The following is a 20,638-nucleotide window of genomic DNA, read 5'->3' as shown; positions in this document are numbered from 1 at the left end:
TTCTCCACGGGGCTTTACATTTGCTAGAAATTTTTTTAGATCTTAGTGGTGCAGCGTTATTGATACTGTCTAGCAGAAGAGAATTAAAGCGATCGGCCAGGTCATCACAACTGCTGCTCTCACATAAAGGCAGCAAGGAGGACTTTGCACTAAGAAGCTGAGTTAGAAAAGACTGCAGTGATGTTTCACAGAAATACCGTTTCTTGACATGTCTACTGGTGATAGCTCGATCAGCGGTTAAGAGTACACTGAAGAAAACACAGTAATGGTCCGACAGTGCAACATCGTTGACAGCGGTTACTCTGATATCAGTACCCATGGAAATGACAAGGTCAAGTATGTGTCTGTGCTGATGAGTTGGCTCCTTGACATGTTGGGTCAAATCAAACGACTGCAATAACTCATTAAAATAGACTGTGGTGGAAGCTGTGGAATTATCAATGTGAATGTTGAAATCACCAGAAATAATTAATTTGGTGTAATCAGTACAGATATTTGATAGCAGATCTGCAAAATCATTCATGAATTCAGAGTTGTATTTAGGTGGTCGGTACATTATCAGGAGCAGGACTGACATGTCACACTGTAGGTTGACAGCAAGATATTCAAAGCTTTGGTACTCTCCAAGTGAGACCTGAAGACAGTTTAAAGAATCAGAAAAAATGGCTGCTACTCCCCCGCCTCGTTTACCCTGCCTTGCAGAGTGCAGAATGTTATAATTGGGGGGTGATGCTTCACGCAGTGTGAAGAAATTATTTGTATCTAGCCATGTTTCAGTAATAAAAAGAGCATCAAGGTCATTATCCTCAATAAGTTTGCTGACTATAAATGATTTGTTGGTCAGGGAATGGACATTCAGTAAAGCAAAATTAAGAGCATGTGAGGTAGGCCTGGGGTGTGAGGTAGTATGATTGAGAATGATGGGGATGAGGTTATCCAAATTAGCTTTAGAAATACCTCTGTTTACGTTAACTGACCTATCAGAGATCATGACAGGAATTGCAGGTGGGAGTACAGAAGCAGACCTGCAGGGAAGTTTATTTAAACTAGGTCGATCTGGGCTGTTGCAGTGAATGGAATCAAGTGTACAGGCGGAGCTGTCCACCGCTAGTATGTTGTTTTGATTACGTCATTTACTGTCGGCCGAGGGGACGCACGTGTGATGAAGACCGTACAGAATGTTGTTTGTCAGAACGCGTGACCCCCGTGCGCTGAGGTGCAGACTGTCTTTTGTAAAAAGATCGTCACAATTCCAGAAGAGATTAAAGTTGTCAATATAGCCCACGTCGTACTTGGCACAGATTGAGGACAACCAAGTGTGAATACTCAGCAGCCTGCTGAAGCGCTCGATGCCGCGGCGAGACACGGGAGTGGGACCAGAAATAAAAACCTGGCCAGCGTGGGATGTACAAATAATATTAAAAAGACTGACAAAGTCAGCCTTCAGCAGTTCAGATTGCCGACATGAGATATCATTCGTTCCAGCATGAATGATGAGTCTCTTCACAGTAGGGTGTCTTTTAAGGATAGATGGCACCTTTTGTGCTATATCCAGAACTCTGGCACCTGGATAACAGTACGTTTTAACCAACCTGGAACTGACGTGTCTGACAATGGAGTCGCCAATGACCAGGATTTGTGGATCTACTGTGGATGGTGTCGCAGGGCTTACCTGGCTATTTGGAGGCAGAGAAGAGCGCAGATTACCTGGCTGTTGGTGACCAGGGGATGTGGAGAGAGCCGGCGTGTCTGCGGCAGAACTGGCCCGCTGCCTCGCCGAAGTGGAGTGACAGGAGGGGTCAGCACGAGAACCACCAGAACCACAGCTGGAGGACCATCCAGCCCTGCCCGAAGGTGGGCACTGATGGCCAAGATCCGGAGAGCGCGGCTGAGTGGTTGCCGCCGCGGGGACAGGGGCAGCAGAGGAGCTGTATGGCGCAGCTCTGACCGAGGTTCTCGCACTACCACCGCTGGGTCTACCAGGAGCAGATGCCGCAGGACAGTGAGCGGGATCGAGAGATGCTCCAGTGGGGACACGGTCTGGATCCGTACAGGTTTCGCCGGCATCACCTGGGTGGTCCGGGGCTTCATCCAGCAGCGCTGCGAAGCGATTTATTAGGTGGAGTGGTGGGGGAGACATGGCCAGTCCCCCCATCCTCCTTCCACCCCTGACCACCACTTCCGACCAGGTTTCCTGTGGGTTGGGGGTCGAGCAAGAGGATGGCCGAGGGCGTATTGGATCCCACAGCATGGTATCCGAGATGGCGGAGTTTATTGCCGAGATCTTCCTAGCCTGTGCGGCTGCCGTGTCGATATAACTGAACAGCATGGAGTCCTTCTTCCGCAGCTCCGCAGAGAGCCTACGGATATCTTCCTTGAGGTTAGTAACCTCTCTGTTAGTGCGTGTGAGCAGCAGACAGTCTTCACAAGGCATGATGATAGTATAAAAACAGCAGTGATGTTATCTGGAGTAATGGACGTTTTTCAAACCAAAGCCAATGGCAAAACTCAGGAACACGTTAGCAATGATCTATCGTTACATCTCCATGCAATTTAAGCCAGGATAAATGACTTTTAAACGTGCTAGCTTAACCAAGGGAAAGAGAGCATCACAACACATCTTACCAGCACAAAAGCTATCCAACTTTTGCCGGGAGTTTGCAGCTACGTCACTCATACGTCTTTTGTGTGTCACTAATTAAAGCCCCCCCCGCTACAATAGGTAAACCGGAACTATTAAGACATATTCATTCAATATAAAGTTGGCGATACACAAACATTTTTGAGAATGTTCACCAAAATAAAAATAACATGAACAACATATTGACTCAGCTACATATGCATGGAGGAAGGCCTGGCTGAGAGACATAGAAGTATTTCAGAGAGTTGAAGACAGAGTCAAAATATATGCCATTGACATCAGCTGTCTCACTGTCTTGCAATATTTGGACTGCTTCTTTGTAGGTATCGACTGTTCGTACAGGAAAGCTCTGAGTCACATTCTCAAGTTGGTCTCGAGGTACCACACAAAACCTGCAGAAGTACTTAGAAGTGCTAAAATTCTGTGTGTAGCCACCAATGCAAACCAATGTGATCCCAAATTGTCGCCTACAATACACAGGATTGTTGCTCGAACCACATGACCAGAGGAAGTCACTAGCCCATGCTCTTCAAGCTCTCTCAGATCTGACAACATTCTCGAAGACAGCTTTTCCTGACCAAAGTATGTAAAGTCTTTCTCTTTGCACAAAAGCAGTAACTGCCAATTGTCAATACTGGAACGGTGGAATGGGTTTAGGTTAGCCAGTGTGAAGTAAACTCCCACAATCTTATGTTTTTTCTTGGCTGACCCGAGTAAGTTCACAACCTCGAACGCATCCTGATATAAGATCAGTTTCAAGCTTATGTCTGTTTGCTGAAACAACTCATTGGATTTGAAGACTGAGCCATCACAAACATCATGTAAGACACCATCAGAAGCTGGGAGATGTTGAGACTTTACACACTCCTGCCACACAACCGGATCTTTTAGAATAGTGCTTAATGTGTCACTCAGAGGGATATATTGTACGTAACAGTCTCTTCTATTTTCATTTGTGCCGAGGAAAACATTTTGTGGGTGCATATAGGGAAAGTTCTTCTGAAAATACTGCCTTCTAGTATATTCAGTGGAGAGATGAGAACTACATGCTGCATGCAAATCAGTTTCCTGTAAACTTTGAAAAACTGCATCAATCTCAGTATGTGACATGTTACTGTTTGCCCTAAGTGTCTCTTTAATCTTGTCTTTCGTATACTGATGACAAATGTCATTCAAACCATTGATTTCTTCAACAATCATTTGAATGGTTGATGACGGAACAAGATATTTTGTAAAACATGCACAGATTCTTCATGTACAAAGGTCTAACATCGGTATCAGCTATTCAACTTATGTTCCATGGCAACCCGGGGGTCAGCGGAGCACTTCCGATTGTGTTTACACTTCCGGTGGTCGCGACGCGAATCAGCGGAAGTTGTTTAGTACTAGCAGAGTAGCGTAGTTTGACGAGAGTCTCGACTATTGTTAGCTAGCTATCCATATACCGATCGAAAAATGACGAGTATAATATGTTCAGTAAGAGGGTGCCATAATAATTGGAAGAGACAAAGGGAGTTTTTACAGCAGGAATGTTTTGAACATCGACCTCAACTGCGGTTTCAGTGCACCTGTGGAGCCGCATACGACCTGCATCCACCTCCGAAGGAGGACGAAGCTCTACGGCTCTGGTTGAAGGCTTTGAACCTGAAAAACCCACCCAAACGTCCTTTTGTGTGTTCCTTCCACTTTGTGGATAAAAAGCCAACAACAGAGCATCCCTACCCGGAAAAGTGGCTTGGCTATGAAGCTCCGGTGAAGAAACCACGTCGGGTGCTAGTCAGGCCGTCAGGTATGTCAAATTATCAAGCTCCTGTTTGCACTGGTTGTTTGTTCAGAAGTAGGTGTACAATTTGTAATGATAACAACAATAATAATGGCGAAAGGCAAAGCTGTAATTGTTTAAAGTTTGTTACCAAATTAATTCAACATCCAATTTAAGTATTCAGTAATGCTACAAATTATACATATGAAACTTTAACACCAGGGAATAACACGTTAGACGTCCTTACTGTATAAGTGTTCAAATTGTTTACCATCATTGACTCATTCTTGCATTCCCTCAGCCATGTCACACACAGTGCACAGTCCTTTGCATTGATTTGATATAAAATGTATACCTACTTCTGAAATGCCTTGCATATCTATGTCTGTCTGTAGGGCCAAACATAGGCTAATGACCACATAATCTGGCAAAGCACAGATCAGATCATTTGCCACTTGCCATCATTGTGTATAATTTGGTAGTTAATGAAAATGTCTTATTTATAGTACAGTGGGAAAATTATTATGTTTATTCATATTGTTAAAGAAATACAATTTAATATTTTAATAGATGACAATGCAACACCCAGCATGGAGCATGAGGGATCTGATTGGACCATAGCAAGAGGAAAGGAGGGATCTCATTGGACCACAGCAGGAGGAAAGGAGAGATCTGATTGGACCATGGCATAAAAGGAGGGATCTGATTGGACCACAGCAGGAGGAAAGGAGGGATGTGATTGGACCACAGCAGGAGGAAAGGAGAGATCTGATTGGACTACAACAAGAGGAAAGGAGCGCTCTGATTGGACCATGGCATAAAAGGAGGGATCTGATTGGACCACAGCAGGAGGAAAGGAGGGATCTGATTGGACCACAGCAGGAGGAAAGGAGAGCTCTGATTGGACCATGGCATAAAAGGAGGGATCTGATTGGACCATAGCAAGAGGAAAGGAGGGATCTGATTGGACCACAGCAGGAGGAAAGGAGAGCTCTGATTGGACCATGGCATAAAAGGAGGGATCTGATTGGACGATAGCAAAAGGAAAGGAGGGATCTAATTGGACCACAGCAGGAGGAAAGGAGAGATCTGATTGGACCACAGCAGGAGGAAAGGAGAGATCTGATTGGACTACAGCAAGATGAAAGGAGAGCTCTGATTGGACCAAGGCATAAAAGGAGGGATCTGATTGGACCATAGCAAGAGGAAAGGAGGGATCTGATTGGACCACAGCAGGAGGAAAGGAGAGCTCTGATTGGACCATGGCATAAAAGGAGGGATCTGATTGGATGACAGAGCTCTCCTTTCCTCTTGCTGTGTTCCAATTAGATCCCTCCTTTCCTTTTGCTATGGTCCAATCAGATCCCTCCTTTTATGCCATGGTCCAATCAGAGCTCTCCTTTCCTCCTGCTGTGGTCCAATCAGATCCCTCCTTTCCTCTTGCTATGGTCCAATCAGATCCCTCCTTTTATGCGATGGTCCAATCAGAGCTCTCCTTCCCTCCTGCTGTGGTCCAATCAGATCCCTCCTTTCCTCTTGCTGTGGTCCAATCAGATCCCTCCTTTCATGCCATCGTCCAATCAGAGCTCTCCTTTCCTCTTGCTGTAGTCCAATCAGATATTTCCTTTCCTCCTGCTGTCGTCCAATCAGATCCCTCCTTTCCTCCTGCTGTGGTCCAATCATATCACTCCTTTTATGCCATGGTCCAATCAGAGCGCTCCTTTCCTCTTGCTGTAGTCCAATCAGATCTCTCCTTTCCTCCTGCTGTTGTCCAATCAGATCCCTCATTTCCTCCTGCTGTTGTTCAATCAGATCCCTCCTTTTATGCCATGGTCCAATCAGAGCTCTCCTTTCCTCTTGCTGTAGTCCAATCAGATCTCTCCTTTCCTCCTGCTGCGGTACATTCAGATCTCTCCTTTCCTCCTGCTGTGGTCCAATCAGATCCCTCCTTTCCTCTTGTGATGGTCCAATCAGATCCCTCCTTTTATGCAATGGTCCAATCAGAGCTCTCCTTTCCTCTTGCTGTGTTCCAATTAGATCCCTCCTTTCTTTTTGCTATTGTCCAATCAGATCTCTCATTTCCTCCTGCTGTAGTCCAATCAGATCTCTCCTTTCCTCCAGCTGTGGTGCAATCAGATCCATCCTTTTATGCCAAGGTCCAATCAGAGCTCTCCTTTCCTCTTGCTGTAGTCCAATCAGATCTCTCCTTTCCTCCTGCTGTGGTCCAATCAGATCTCTCCTTTCCTCCTGCTGTGGTCCAATCAGATCCCTCCTTTCCTCTTGCGATGGTCCAATCAGATCCCTCCTTTTATGCAATGGTCCAATCAGAGCTCTCCTTTCCTCTTGCTGTGGGATTTAAAGGCTGTTTGGAGCTACAAACGCCGTTTTCGGTGTCTAAAGGCTGTTGGGAGGTAGAAACAGCGTTTTTTGGGTTTAAAGGCTGTTTGGAGCTACAAACGCCGTTTTCGGTGTCTAAAGGCTGTTGGGAGGTAGAAACAGCGTTTTTTGGGTTTAAAGGCTGTTTGGAGCTACAAACGCCGTTTTCGGTGTCTAAAGGCTGTTCGGAGGTAGAAACAGCGTTTTTGGGGTTTAAAGGCTGTTTGGAGCTACAAACGCCGTTTTCGGTGTCTAAAGGCTGTTCGGAGGTAGAAACAGCGTTTTTGGGGTTTAAAGGCTGTTTGGAGCTACGGATCACCTGGATGTGCCAAACTCCCAGAGAGATGTCGGGACCCAGTGGGAGGACTACACACTTGGTGATCACAGCTACAGTTCAGGTCTCCCCCTTTGCCCACCACTGCTGACCAGGGAACACAATGTGCAGAACCTCTCTACAAGACTCTGCTTAGGATCGAAGCTCTCTCTCTCTGCTCCATACTGTCTTGTCGCTTGCTGCCTTTTATTTGGTGGCTGAACACCTCATACCTCTCTACAAAGGTAGCTTCCAGCTCGACCCAACAGACCAGCTTCTGTTGACTATGATGAAGTTGAGGCTTAATCTGCTCCAGGAGGACTTGGCTGAAAGATTTTGTCCCAGAGTGTTGTTAGCCGAGCGTTGAGCTACTGGACTGACCTCATGGAAGAAAATATGAGACTACATTCCTTGGCTTCCGAGGGAAACTATCCGTGCTGCAATGCCCCAGTGCTTTAAAGAACACTACCCAGGCACAACATGCATCATAGACTGCTCCGAGACCCCCCTCCAAAAGGCCAGGAATCTTGACTCCCGGGCAGTCTTTTAGCCACTACTATGCCCAGAACACCGTCAAGTACCTGGTGGCAATTGCACCCTGTGGCCTAATAATGTTCATCTCCCCAGCTTATGGAGGTAGGAGTAGTGACAAATTCATTACATCTGACTCTGGGTTCCTGGAGTACCTGCGTCCAGGAGATGAGGTCCTGGCTGACCGAGGCTTCACCATCCGTGATCTGCTGTGCGAAAGGAAGGTCAAACTCACAATACCGGCCTTTACTAAACGAGGGGCACAGCTGTCTGAAGAAGACACCACCAGTACAAGGAGGATTGCTAATGTGAGAGTTCACGTGGAGCGTATTATATGCAGACTAAAGCACTTAAGAATTATTTCACAGGTTGTGCCAATCAACCTCGCACCAAAAATAGATAAAATTTTGAGAATTTGTGCTTCCCTGTGTAACCTGCGAGGTGACATGATACATGAAGATGCTGAGTGAGATGGATTGGAGTTGTCAACAGAGCAGCAGCAACAGGATCGAGCCTGTGTCCTCATCTCCAAACCTTTTGTATATTGTGTAACTAACTCTACAGTTGTCCAAACTTGTATATATTTCCATTTATTTGGTGTATATACTGTATATATATTTCCATTTATATCATTATCTTGTGTTCTTAAACTGTCCAGTCTGTCCAAACTTGTATATAATGTACATATTTCATTTTAACCAGGCCAGGAAGTGTAGGGATGAATAGCCATTTTCTTTAAGTATATTTTTCTCCTGTTTGTTTTTGTTTTATTTAGGATAGTATTATTAGGATAGTATTATTAGGATTAGTTGAGTTTGGTTTGTTGTTTGTGCTTCTTATTGTTGACCAATTAAATACATTGTGGATTTTTCCCTGCAGTCCTGCTGTCAGTGTTTGGTTATTTTGTGTTGCAGCTTGCATCACCCAGACAAGGAACATACTGGAACCACCATAATATCACTAATTTCCAATAGGATATAAGTTGTTACTTAGTATTACTTCCAAGGGAAGGATCACTTTACATGGGCAATAAGTCAGTTTTGCTGAGAATACTCAATTGGGTAAAATGTGTTTACTTGTTATTTACAAAAGACATACAAACACATGTACAATTATAACAAAGTTCATTGATGGCAACAGCATTCAACAATGAAATTACTTTTTTTTGTAACTCTCTCATACATACAACTAGCCACTCAATGTGATAAGAAGTTGAGCATTAGAAATGAAAAGATGTGTGAATGCTCAAGTTATCAATTGAAAGAAAAATCAATGCACACCAGTGTCCTAGTTTGGTGCTGGTAGTGGCAAAATAACTACAGAAAAGGAGAAAATACTGCACACTCAAAAAACAGCACAATAGAGAAAGATTTAATGCTCATACCAACATCAAGGTGGTGATCGAAGGCAACATGGCTGAAATATTGGTATGAGCATTAAATCTTTCTCTATGGTGCTGTTTTTTGAGTGTGCAGTATTTTCTCCTTTTCTGTAGTTATTTGAATGATGAATGGAGCTGAAATTACTGTTAAATTGCTTACACCTGTTAATTCCTTTCAGCTCTCCAGAAGTGCAGAAGGCCTTGCATTGGTACCTGCATTAGGAAGAGAGAGGGTGAATTAGAGAGCAGAAATTAACAGTGGGTTTGGATCTAGCTTTCACAAAGCTGCATGTACCTATCACTCAATGACAACCTGCCTGCCTGAAATTCATTGACAATATGAGGCAGCATATGTTTAAAATAGCAAGCCTTTAGCCTAGGCACAATCGCAGCACAGAAATTTGCATCATATGCAACACTGATCAAGGCTTGCTGGGATGGGGTCCAGATGAGCAGCTTCGATGCTTTCAGCCCTGTGCAGAACATGCCCAGCTGCACCTGCATGTAATAGCCACGTGGCCTGTGTGGTTGGAGTTGAAATGCCCCCTCCACCATCTTCACATCTGAGGTCTTGCTACTGAAGAGGTCTTCCAGAGACTCAAAGGATTTTCCCAAGACTGGACACTTGATCTCTAACAGTTCCTCAGTGTTCAACACTCCATCAGGGCTTGCCGACAGCCATGGCTCTTCTACGCTGACCACAGTGCCTCTGTGACTGACAGAGTAGCCACAGCCTTCGAGCCACTGAGAAGCTACCAGCTCACTCTCCTTCCCATAGCGTGTAGCTGCATTCCCATGGAACCTTGGGTAGAGATGCTCCTGCAGGAACTTCTCAGGACTGGCTCTGACTGGAACCCTCTTGGCTGAGCTAGCAGTGATCCGAATTTTACGAGCATCATACCACATGTGTGAGGCACTCTGCTCTTTGGTGATCTGCTCCAGTGTTGCAGACTTGGTCAGGTCAAGTGCAATGAAGGTATTGTAAAATAACAGACACTTCTGGCAGGTGGTGGGAACATCATGCTCGCCATGTGGAAGGGGATCTGGCTGCGAAGGCTCTTCTCTTGGCTGAGTGTTGCAACGTTTGTAGAGCAGGCTTCCTAAAGGCAGCTTCAGGTGGCTCAGGCTCTCCCTCAACTTCTCATGTGAATGAAATGCAGGGGTGGGAGGCAGGGGTGGACATTGTGGCCTTACCTCTGGGTGCTGAAATTGGTCAATGGCTCTGTGGTGTGCGAAGCTGATGTCCACTAACCGCTTTGGGGCAAGGTTCCTCTGGGTTCCAGCATTCCAGTAGCGTTGCTCATCAAAAACAATCCATAGATTACAATTTATCCAGAACTCAGCTGCACGAGTTCTTACCAGGACAAAAAGATCAAACCATATAACTCCAGTCCTCCGGAACCTTCACTGGCTACCTGTTGTTTTCAGAATAAAATTCAAAATCCTTCTGTTGGTTTACAAAGCACTTGCTGGTCTGGCTCCACAGTACATCTCAGACATGCTGTCAGTTTATAACCCCAGCAGATCTCTTCGGTCACAAGGAGGGAATCTCCTCCATGTGCCTAGAGCACTTTCAAAGTCTGGTGAGATGGCATTCAGTATTTATGCGCCCAAAGAATGGAACAGTTTGCCTACTGATCTTAGACTTGCTCCAACACTGTGTTCTTTCAAAACCAAACTAAAGACCTTCCTTTTCACTCGAGCATTTTCTTAAATGAACACACTGTATTTGTACATTATGTTTGTTTGCATGTGTGTATGTAGGCTATATGTGTTTTTATGTGTATGTATGCATGGATGTTTCTGTTTATTTGCACATTTCTGCTGTTTTATTCTGTTTTTATGTAAAGCACTTTGAACTGCTTCTGTATGAGATGGTGCTATACAAATAAAATTGAATTGAATTGAATTGAATCAGTGCACGCTATACCAGTGAGTCCCTGGGACACAGCATTCTGGACCTGAGAATCAGAATAAAATAAAAACATTTATTTCAAGTAACAATGAAGTGGTTGGATCAATATACAGCAATATACAGCAATTCTAAATCTTTCAGATTCAAAGAGGCAGACATCTGAATATCCTAATAATAAACTTACTTACTGGTTCCAAGTGATATGATTAGACTTATACTTACTGTGACATCTCCAGCCTATTTCTGTATGGCTGGAGAAATGGACCCCAAACCTGTGCAACTGATTACTATCATTTAGAAAGTGACAACTCAAGAGACATTACTGAATATTACAGATTATTCTGAATGAGTCCAAGAGCTGAAATGAAAATTTTTTATCGTGTAAGATTTAGTAGCCAGGATACCTGACTACTAAATCTTAATAACTTTCTTAATAATTTTGTTGCAGGTGGAAAAAGAGTTTCATGAGGCACATCAGGTAAAAAAGGACTCCATGCACAAAGACTGCATTGCAATACATCACATTTAATAGTTGCTTGCTGAGTGTTCGGCTTCAGCTTAGTGAGCAACTACTAAACATGATGTATTGCAATGAAGTCTTTGTGCATGGAGTCCTTTTTTAGCTGACATATGTTTTGACAAAGAGAAGATTTGACTTAGCTCACTTACCTTGACTCCATATTACTTACCTTCTTCCTCTGCCAATATGAGATTTGACTGGAATACTTAGATTCTCCATGATTCTCATTCTCGCAGTTCTGTGATACACAAATAGCATGTTAGCACTACCCACATTGCAAGTTCAGTTTTATTCTATTGTTTTAATATGAACATTTTTTTTATACTAATGGTATAAATTGTAGATTATCACACAGTTTCAGTTTTGTGATAGGCTATTTGAATCAAAGTAGCTGCAAACAATTAATATGCTCCATCACATGGGCCAATTGTCTTCCTGTAATATTCTATTTTCTGGTTAGACCAGACCAAAAAAAAAAAACAGCTGATCATTTTTAACCTAACATAGCCACATAATTGTTTATTATTGTAAGACTATCAACTAATGTGAGTTTTTACTTTCAAATAGGGTACATATGATCAACAACAGGAGATGTTACTCATCATTGTAGACAAAAAAAACATATCCTACTTACCTTGCACAAAATTGAAGCAGCGTGGCTGCAGGACTTCCCCAGGCCAGCGATGCAAGAGCACCCTGCTGTCTCTACTGCTCCCAGGCTTGTCACCAGTACCCAGGCGGAGTGTACTGGACTGCTGGACTGGCTGGGCTGAACATCAGCCTTCAGAAATACCAGATCTCTTACTTGGTGGAGTAATACCCGGCCCACTTTACCACTGTGAAGGTACTGGTAGGCTTCAGTGCTCTTGTAGTTCTTCATAGTGGCACCATCTACTCCAAGGGACAGCACAAAATAATTGAATATATCCCCGTAAGTTATTTCTGGTCATTTTCTCATGTCATCCTCCCAGTCGCTAATGTTGATCGTTGAAGGGTGTGGTACCGTCCGATGCTGTGTACTTTGTAAATTGTGGTTTGGCTTCTTGTCTATGTAGAAGTTGATGATCAACATAGCCTTTGATACTCTTCAGAGACATACCACATGAGCGACATGTAAAGTTTGACCTAACATATGCCATTGTAGCCAACTGTATGAATTTGAAATGCTGTGGAAAAAATCCCAAACCAGAAAAATAAGCCTTCACTTGTCAAAAAGCACCAACTCTATTTTAAACTCGGCCCCATCTGACTGCTAACGTTACCATGCTCCTAAAACGTATGCATCGCGGTGCACGTGCTCATAGCTGCTAGCTAAAGTTAGCTGCATGTTTCCTCAGCTAGCAAACATCACTCCTCATAAATCCACGGTCATAAAACAGTTTTATTTTGATATTTAGCTTGACTTCATCTTACCTTGTTCTGGAGATAGCCACCAAGGCTGTGAAAATGTAAAAATCTCAGAATGACAAGGACTGTCTCCTGCGGCTTTCCCGAGTCTGCTCCAAGTATACCCTGTTGCAGCAGTAGTCAGGCTCAAAGTGGAAAAAAGTGCAGCAGCAGATAAAGCCCAGTGTCCACCAGATGCGGCACGGAAGCGGAATGGCCGGGGCACGGGATCAGAATGGCTCCGGAACGGAAGACAATGTACACCGCACGCGCTTGATTGAGTTGTATGCATCACCCGCAAGTCAATAAAGTGCATTTCCACGCTTGTCAGACGCAAGCGGATCCGGCAAAAATAGACCAGACGCGGAAAAAGAACGGAGCGCAAGTTCCAGACGGCTTTCGGACGGCTTTCGTGCCGCTACCGCAGCGCATCTGCCAGATGCGGTACGGCTCCAGCACGGAAGCTGTGCGTGTGCCGGAACAGACTCGTGCCCATGTGAATCAGCGCTGCAATGTCCCGGGTGCAGATGCGTTGCGGTAGCGACACGGAAGCTGTCCGGAACCCGCACGTCAATTTCTGCCGCTCCGTTCTTTTTCCGTATCTGGTCTATTTTTGCCGGATCTGCTTGCGTCTGACAAGCGTGAAAATGCACTTTATTGACTTGCGGGTGATGCATACAACTCAATCAAATGCGTGTGGTGTACATTGCCTTCCGTTCTGGAGCCGTTCCGCTTCCGTGCCGCATCTGGTGGACATTGGGCTTTAGAATCCTATTGGTGCTCTACTTGGCTGGTTGAGAGAAGCGTTGAAAACAAGGGCGCCAATTTAAAATTGGAATGTTACAAAAAAAAGATAATGTACATTAGTTGTACACTAACAACAATCAAATGTTGTAGATTAACACCAATCTCTTGCACATGAATTCCAATGTACAATAAAAATTAATTCCATTCATGTTTAGATGATGAAACTAGTACATCTGGTGCACTAAATAGCACAAAAGCATAAAATAATATTATCCATATTGTGTGTGAATTACTGCAAACCATATGCTATGAAACAGGATTGGTTGTTTAAATTGTGGAAATTGTTGCTTTGAACAGAACAAACCTAGAAACCTCCATAGACAGTATCATTTTGCGTAAAATGTTGATAATTCTATATGTTTCGAAAAATCAAATCAGAATGTTTGTCATATGAACTGAATACACAGGGGAAATGGTACAATCAATTGTTCTGTGCTCTAAGCAGCTGCATGAACATACAGTAACACATACTAGGCTATATCAGAAGAATACTACTGACATTACTAATAATGGCAATATAGAACATATGTAGTAAAACCTACTAATAGAATAATGAATAACAAACAACCTAAAAAAAAAAAAATACATGAAACTTTTAAAGGTCCTAAGAATATCAGTCAGTCTTGGTGCAATGATAGAAAATGGTGAGCTGTTGACCCTAACCACTGCTACCCATCAATGTAGATGCAGCTACAATACAAAGTGTCAACATGACTCCCAACACATCAAAATTCTGCATTGATGAATGTAACAATGAACAGTGAGAGAAACATAGGCTACTCCTCAGCAATATGAGAGCAGCTATATGTTCCCAGGGCACTATGTTCCCTCAACCCTATGTTCCCAGGGTTAGGGTTGGATTTGGTTAAGGTTTACAGAGAGCGAGAGAGAGAGAGAGAGAGAGAATCTGCAGTATGAGTCATGTGGACTACTGCAATCTGCAAAATTATGAATCTTCATTAAAGGACCTATATGTAACAATGACACCCAGCGTTTAAAATGGGTACTGCAGTCCAAATTCAAAATATTGGAGAGAGTTGTCTCCCCCCGCCCCCTCCTCCCCAGACTCAAAGCTCACGCAGGTTGCCAGGTGAAAACAGAAAGAAAACAGACGCAGTTTCCATTTTACATCATAGATTGAAGAGCATGAAGCTAATCAGTATGGTAGATAGTGGTAACATGGAAGACAGGACTCTGACTGCTGGAACTTCTGCAGCAAAACAAAACAAGAAGCCTATAACAGACGAGGCTAAAAGAGCTAAGAGGGAGGGCACGACACCCGGAGCTCCCGGGAGCCCCGTGGATCGTTCGGCTTGAAGTTCCCGTTCCCCGGCCCCCTGCAACACGGCAGACCGGAGACTCCGGTCAGGCTCCTGTACAGCTACTAAGCTACGGTATGTAACCTAGCCTAGCAAATTAGCTTCACTTTGTCGGTACATAGCCAGCTGCCGACAGAGAGTGGGGGTACAGAAGGGAATGAAACTATCATAGTGATTTACATTTGTCAGCAGACCATGGTGTTCCTCATATCCAGTGTGTGTGCAGGTAGTAATTGCGTCGTTTAGTCTGTGCTTGCTTCCATGGCTGCAGTACGCTGTGTTTGCGTGCCAATTTGTTTCATATCTGGCAACCCGGGGTGTCGAAATGGGCAGTGGGCGGGATCACACAGGCCAAAACACAAACAGACGTTCTGCTCCGGAACGGAAATTTCAAAGGAGAACATACTGGCTGTAGGATTGTTGTCGGAGAAGCCAGTATTTCAACTTAGCATGTTTCCTTAATCTCTGATGACATATCATGGTCATTTTATGATTTAGTACAGTAAATATATTACATATTGGTCCTTTAAGTCATCTTCATTCTTCAAATGGGCCTCTTGCAAGAGGCACAAAGAAAACTTAACAGAACTTAAATGAGCAAAAACGACAGCTCTTTCAGCCTTATTTTTCAGACCCCTAACATTCAAAGTAATAATGCGAAACATAGACTTCAAGCAAAATAAATTGTGTACAAACTCACGCTGTGTCTCGGGCAGCACTTTTACCGGTCACGCTGACAAATAGCCCTCCTCATTCTGCTCCCTCACTGGACAGGAGCGCTCGGAAGTAGGGGGGCTGTCAATTGGGGCTGAGGATGAGTGTCTCTCGGGACCCCGCTAGGCAGAAATCCCCCGCTGTCAGATCCAGTCACACCAGTCTGAGAGGGAAAACCTCCAGCCGTCGGCTCCCCAACTTCATCCCCTCCTGTTAGAGTGGACTCAGAGGGCGAGGTTTCCACACTGTCATTTTTATCCTGTAACACCTGTACTGCCATCTCCTCCTCCCCTCCCTCTTGCATCTACTCCAGCGCTTCGGGAGAGAGTGCAGTGAAACTGTTCGTGTCCACAAGCAGTGTGGGGGAGGGGGGCGAGACAGCCATGTTCGTTTTAATCCTTTTTCTTTTACTCTGTCCACCTCCCCTCTCCACCGTGGCCCACTCCACACTAGGGGCCTCATGTATAAAACTGCGTAGATTTCATACTGAAAGATGGTGTACTCACTAAACTTGAAAAGTACATGCACAGAAATTTTCAGATGTATAAAACCATGCGTACGCCAGGTCCTGTGCACTTTTCCTTTATACATCCCAATCAGCGTGAAATTGAGCGCACATGCATGAGCCTCTCAACCCATCTTGTCTCCTACCAGAATTAACTATGCAAATGACTATAAATACGCCCCTCTTGTCACTTTCTTGTCAAAAACAATGGTGAATATGCCTGTGTTCAGTGCTCCCCTCTCCAAATATTTCCAATGTGCTTTTACACGTTCAGTGTTTTTGTAAATAAAGGTAAAATTGCACAATTGAACTGATTCAAAGATTATAAACCAAACCATATAATGTGCCATGTCCAGCGTTCCAGGCTCAGCTGCTCCAAATATGGCTTTTCCATTTGTGGCATTTTTTCTTTCTACACTATTTTTTATTTACTTTTACGCACCAATTGCCTTTCCTTTCTTACCATTCAGTCCTGCAGTCAGCGCACAGCTTTGGTGGTTTGTGTGAGCAGGTACTACACACAAATTGTTTGGACATCACACAGTTGTTCCAGGACTTATTCCGAGTGCATTTGCCCACCCGACACTGCGTTTTCTTCCCAGGAGAGATGGATCTCTGTGCACCTCGCCTCCTGTGCGCCATGGATTTCTGTGCGCCTCGGCAACTGTACAGTCCCTGATGTGCGTTAACATGTCCATGTCACATAAACACAGACAACTGTCCAGTTTAATGGCGATCTTGGTTTTGGCATTGTGAGTAGGGCCTGCTGTGGGAAATAACACTTATTTAAAGCCATCTTATTTAGTACAAGTTGAAGAAAATTGCATTTTCAGTGTTGGAGGAACTTAAAAATTGAAAATACAACGGCAGATGGGTTTTAGCCTTTCTAGAGTTAAACATTATCCACATAAATGACCAAACTATTATGTTGTATCAGCGGAAATAATTTAGTTTTTTCATAGACAGATCACAGTGAATTGAGTGAAAATGAGATTTTTCAACATTTGGGGAGTTTCACTACTGTGTAGTTTTGCATAGCCAACTGACAAAGCTAGAATAATGTGCGTATGCATGGTCTAGAGTTTGCTGGACGGCCCGTAGATTGTCACATCAAGTTTTTTTTTATACATCCCGACGTGTGCGTGAAAACTGCCGTACGTAACCTTTTTGAGCGTACGCAACGTTTATACATGAGGCCCCAGGAGCACACTCTCCCGAACTTTCAGCTTCCTCCACTTGCTCATCCCATGCTTTACTCTCCGTCCTGGCGGGCGATGCGGTGTGAGATGATCCCCCCCACACTCATACTGTCCTCTCTCTCACGCATTACCTGAGCCATTACCTCCTCAATATCCCTCATTGAATCAGCGAGAGGGATATTCTGATCTTGGCTTTCCTCTTGTCTTGGCCATCTCTTTTCTAACAAAGGCAGCATATGAAGGAGCAACTTTGGGGCACTGTTTAAATAAATGTCCATCCGAGCCACATAGGCTACACTTTTTAGGCTGATTACAGTCCTTCATGGTATGGCCCAAGTTATCACAGTTCCTGCACTGCACCTGTGCACAGAACGCTGCCACATGTGCCATGTGTAGCACATTTTCTGCAAAACTTGGGTTGCCCTGCATAAATTAAGTAACCTCTGTCGGCACCAATGGTGAAAGCTGCGGGGGGGTGGCGAAACCCATCGTATCCATTTGGGTCATCTTTCAGTGCAATGCGAAACTGGCGTTTGCCTGTCCACAAACGCAGTGCATCTTTGATGTCTCTCACGCCTGGCAGCACCGTCACGTAGCGGCCAAGAAAGCTACCTGGTTGCCTCCTCCGGTACCCAGGGGGTATAGATGTGCACTGTAACGATGCACTGGTTAGTTCTGCCAAGGCTTTCCACCTTAAAGCTCTTCAAGGGGCGACTTGCCAGGTGAGTGGCCAACGCCCGTACTTCCTCCACCTTGGTGATGGTGAAGAATGTGACATCAAAGAACTTTTCTTAAACATTTTGTTGTAAAGATGAATTCATTAGTACTATTCCAAACAAAACGAAGCCTGTTTTTCTGCATGGTGGGCACCTGCTGCAAATTGGCCGATGTTGCCTTCGCCACGTGGAGGAATTGCGTGAGACTATTTTCAAACAAACTTAATGTTAGCTAAAAGGACAAAAAGCGATAACCCCTTGCCATTGGCAGCACATGGCCGCCCCTCTAGTACAGTCCGTCCTTGTCGGGGTGTCATAGTATTTTACCACTCGCACTCCATCCCACCTGAATCCAATCCGATGACTAACAAATTCATGCATTGCGATTGCGCACAGGCTCCTAGAGCCACTGCAATAACTGGTCAAGACCCCATGCTCAAAATCACTGGTCTTGTTGTGTAAAAGTACGCGAGGCTTGAAGGGAACAGGCCGCGCTTGTTTGTATAGCATGTCTACCCGTCGGGGAATTGAACCCTTGTCCCCTGCGCAACAAGTAGGAAGATTGGCCACTGTACTAAGCAGGAGCACACTCTTTCACACCCTGAATAAGCTTCCGGTGAGAATAGATTAGCTAAGGCAAACGGGGAGAAAACGCAGCACAGACTGCTTTGACCAATTTCGAGGCGTACAAAAATGCCGTCCACTTTGTTCTTGGTCTTTCAGTCAAATTAGGTATGACTTGCAGACTGGCAAATGTTGCTTTTCCACAGAGTGAGAGAAGGGTGCACCGTTCCCAGCGGCACTGCAATACCGGGTCGATGCGTGGAGCGAACGGAGCAAGCCCCTTTTTCAACTCCTGGTTCTAAAAATCTGTTTAATATGTTGTCCCCTTATAGAGGACGTATCAGATATTAAACTGATAAGAACAGATTTTTTCTTTCGAAAAAAATTATTGACACTTATTTCAAAAAGACATACACTGTTTACAATCATAAAATCATTCACACACACATCTTTTCAAAATACAACAAACAAATAAATATGAGTACTCCGTAAAACCATGTTCTTTTGTTTAAAACAATAAAAGCAATTGTTTTAAAGTGGATTACAGATAAGATAACGTTGTATTAAAAGTGGGGAAAAAAATACAAAAATAATTGTCTCTGTGTATATCAGTGTACATTCGTTGTGCAGGGGCGGGATGAGTCCCTAACAAGGTTCAACTCATCCCGCTCTCCCGAACAGCTTTGGGTCTCTCGGAACCTGTTCCTGGTGCTCAGAGGCGACCCTCTTCCTTCTGCTCCTTCCCACCTGCCACACCCGGAGAGCCAGGCCGCCGCTGCCTTGACCCTTTATTTGTGTGGCTCCGGCTCCCACGTCCGAATGGGCACAGAGGCGATTCTTCTTTGTGGCTGCGTCCTAGGCCTGCCGCCTGCAGCGACGGCTGCTTGCACCGCCACTGTGGCCATCTGGATCGCAGCCACGGGGGGGATCTGCATGTGCTTCCTTACCAGCAGGTTTCTGGAGGTCCATATGGTGTCTTTGATGGCGGCCAGGGTGAGCCACTGTTTGGCAAAGTCTGCTGGTAATGTTTGTTCCTGGCCCACCCCGTACAGCACTAGCTGTGCTGTCAGGACCTCCCCTGCTGGTAAGTACGGGAATTTTAGGGAGCCGGCTGTTGCCCACTGGTCTACAGCAGCGCTGCACTCCCAGAGCAGATGCCTCACCAACTCAGGTGCGCCACACCCCGGTCGGGGGCAAGTTGAGAGCGTTGACATGCCCCGGGAGTGCATTACGGACCTGACTGGGAGGATCTCATGAGCCACCATCCACGACAGGTCCCGGAGTCTGTTCGGGAGGGCGGAATGGGTTACGTTGCGCCAAACTGTTGAGGACTCACCTATTGTGAGCCCGCGCACTGGATACATTGATTCCCGCTCCTGCACAACAGAGAGAAGAGAGCGATGGTGGGTTAAAATAGACAGCTCCTCTTGCTCTAGTTTAAAATGCCTTAGGAATTTCCGGATAAAAGCGTAGGCCGGTGGCAGATTAAAAGACACAGGTACTCTAAGATCAATGGGTAAAACTTTTAGGTGTCTGAGGTAGGACCCCATCCGGAATCATGCCATTGCTGTCGTTTTGTGATCTCTGGATGGGGTTGTGGCGTAGGTGATGTGCAGGGTGCTGTATCGGCTTCCTAAAAACTGGTGTAGGTCCGGGACTCCCTTTCCTCCTTTCTCTTTCAGCTTTTTCATCACCTCTCTCCTCAGCCTCTCCCACTTGGACCCCCACAGGAAATAAAAGATGGCGCGTTCCAGATCTAAAAGCACTCTTTGTGGTGGGATAAAAACAGAACTTATTAATAAAAGCAAAGGTAAAATCACTGCTTTAATGATTAAAACCTTTCCTTCCATTGTCAGTCTTCTAAGTCCCCAGTACCCTAGTCTCTGTCTAACTTTCCCTACCACGTCTGGCCAGTTTCCTTTTCCTCCCCCCTCCCTGTCAAATTTAACCCCCAGTATTTTTTGGTCAGTCTGGGTCACAGTCAAGGGG

The 20,638-nt window shown here is 44.8% G+C and overlaps 2 pseudogenes; one reads left to right on the top strand and one right to left on the bottom strand.

Moving 5' to 3' along the window:
• Positions 1–4,096: 4,096 nt before the first annotated feature.
• On the top strand, positions 4,097–8,202 carry LOC139909710 (uncharacterized; annotated as a pseudogene).
• Positions 8,203–18,862: 10,660 nt separating this feature from the next.
• On the bottom strand, positions 18,863–19,038 carry LOC144538850 (U2 spliceosomal RNA; annotated as a pseudogene).
• Between the last annotated feature and the right edge of the window lie 1,600 nt (positions 19,039–20,638).

The sequence above is a fragment of the Centroberyx gerrardi genome, chromosome 4 (genome assembly GCF_048128805.1).
Source record: "Centroberyx gerrardi isolate f3 chromosome 4, fCenGer3.hap1.cur.20231027, whole genome shotgun sequence".
NCBI lineage: Eukaryota > Metazoa > Chordata > Actinopteri > Beryciformes > Berycidae > Centroberyx > Centroberyx gerrardi.
This window is presented reverse-complemented; position numbering and strand designations above follow the sequence as displayed.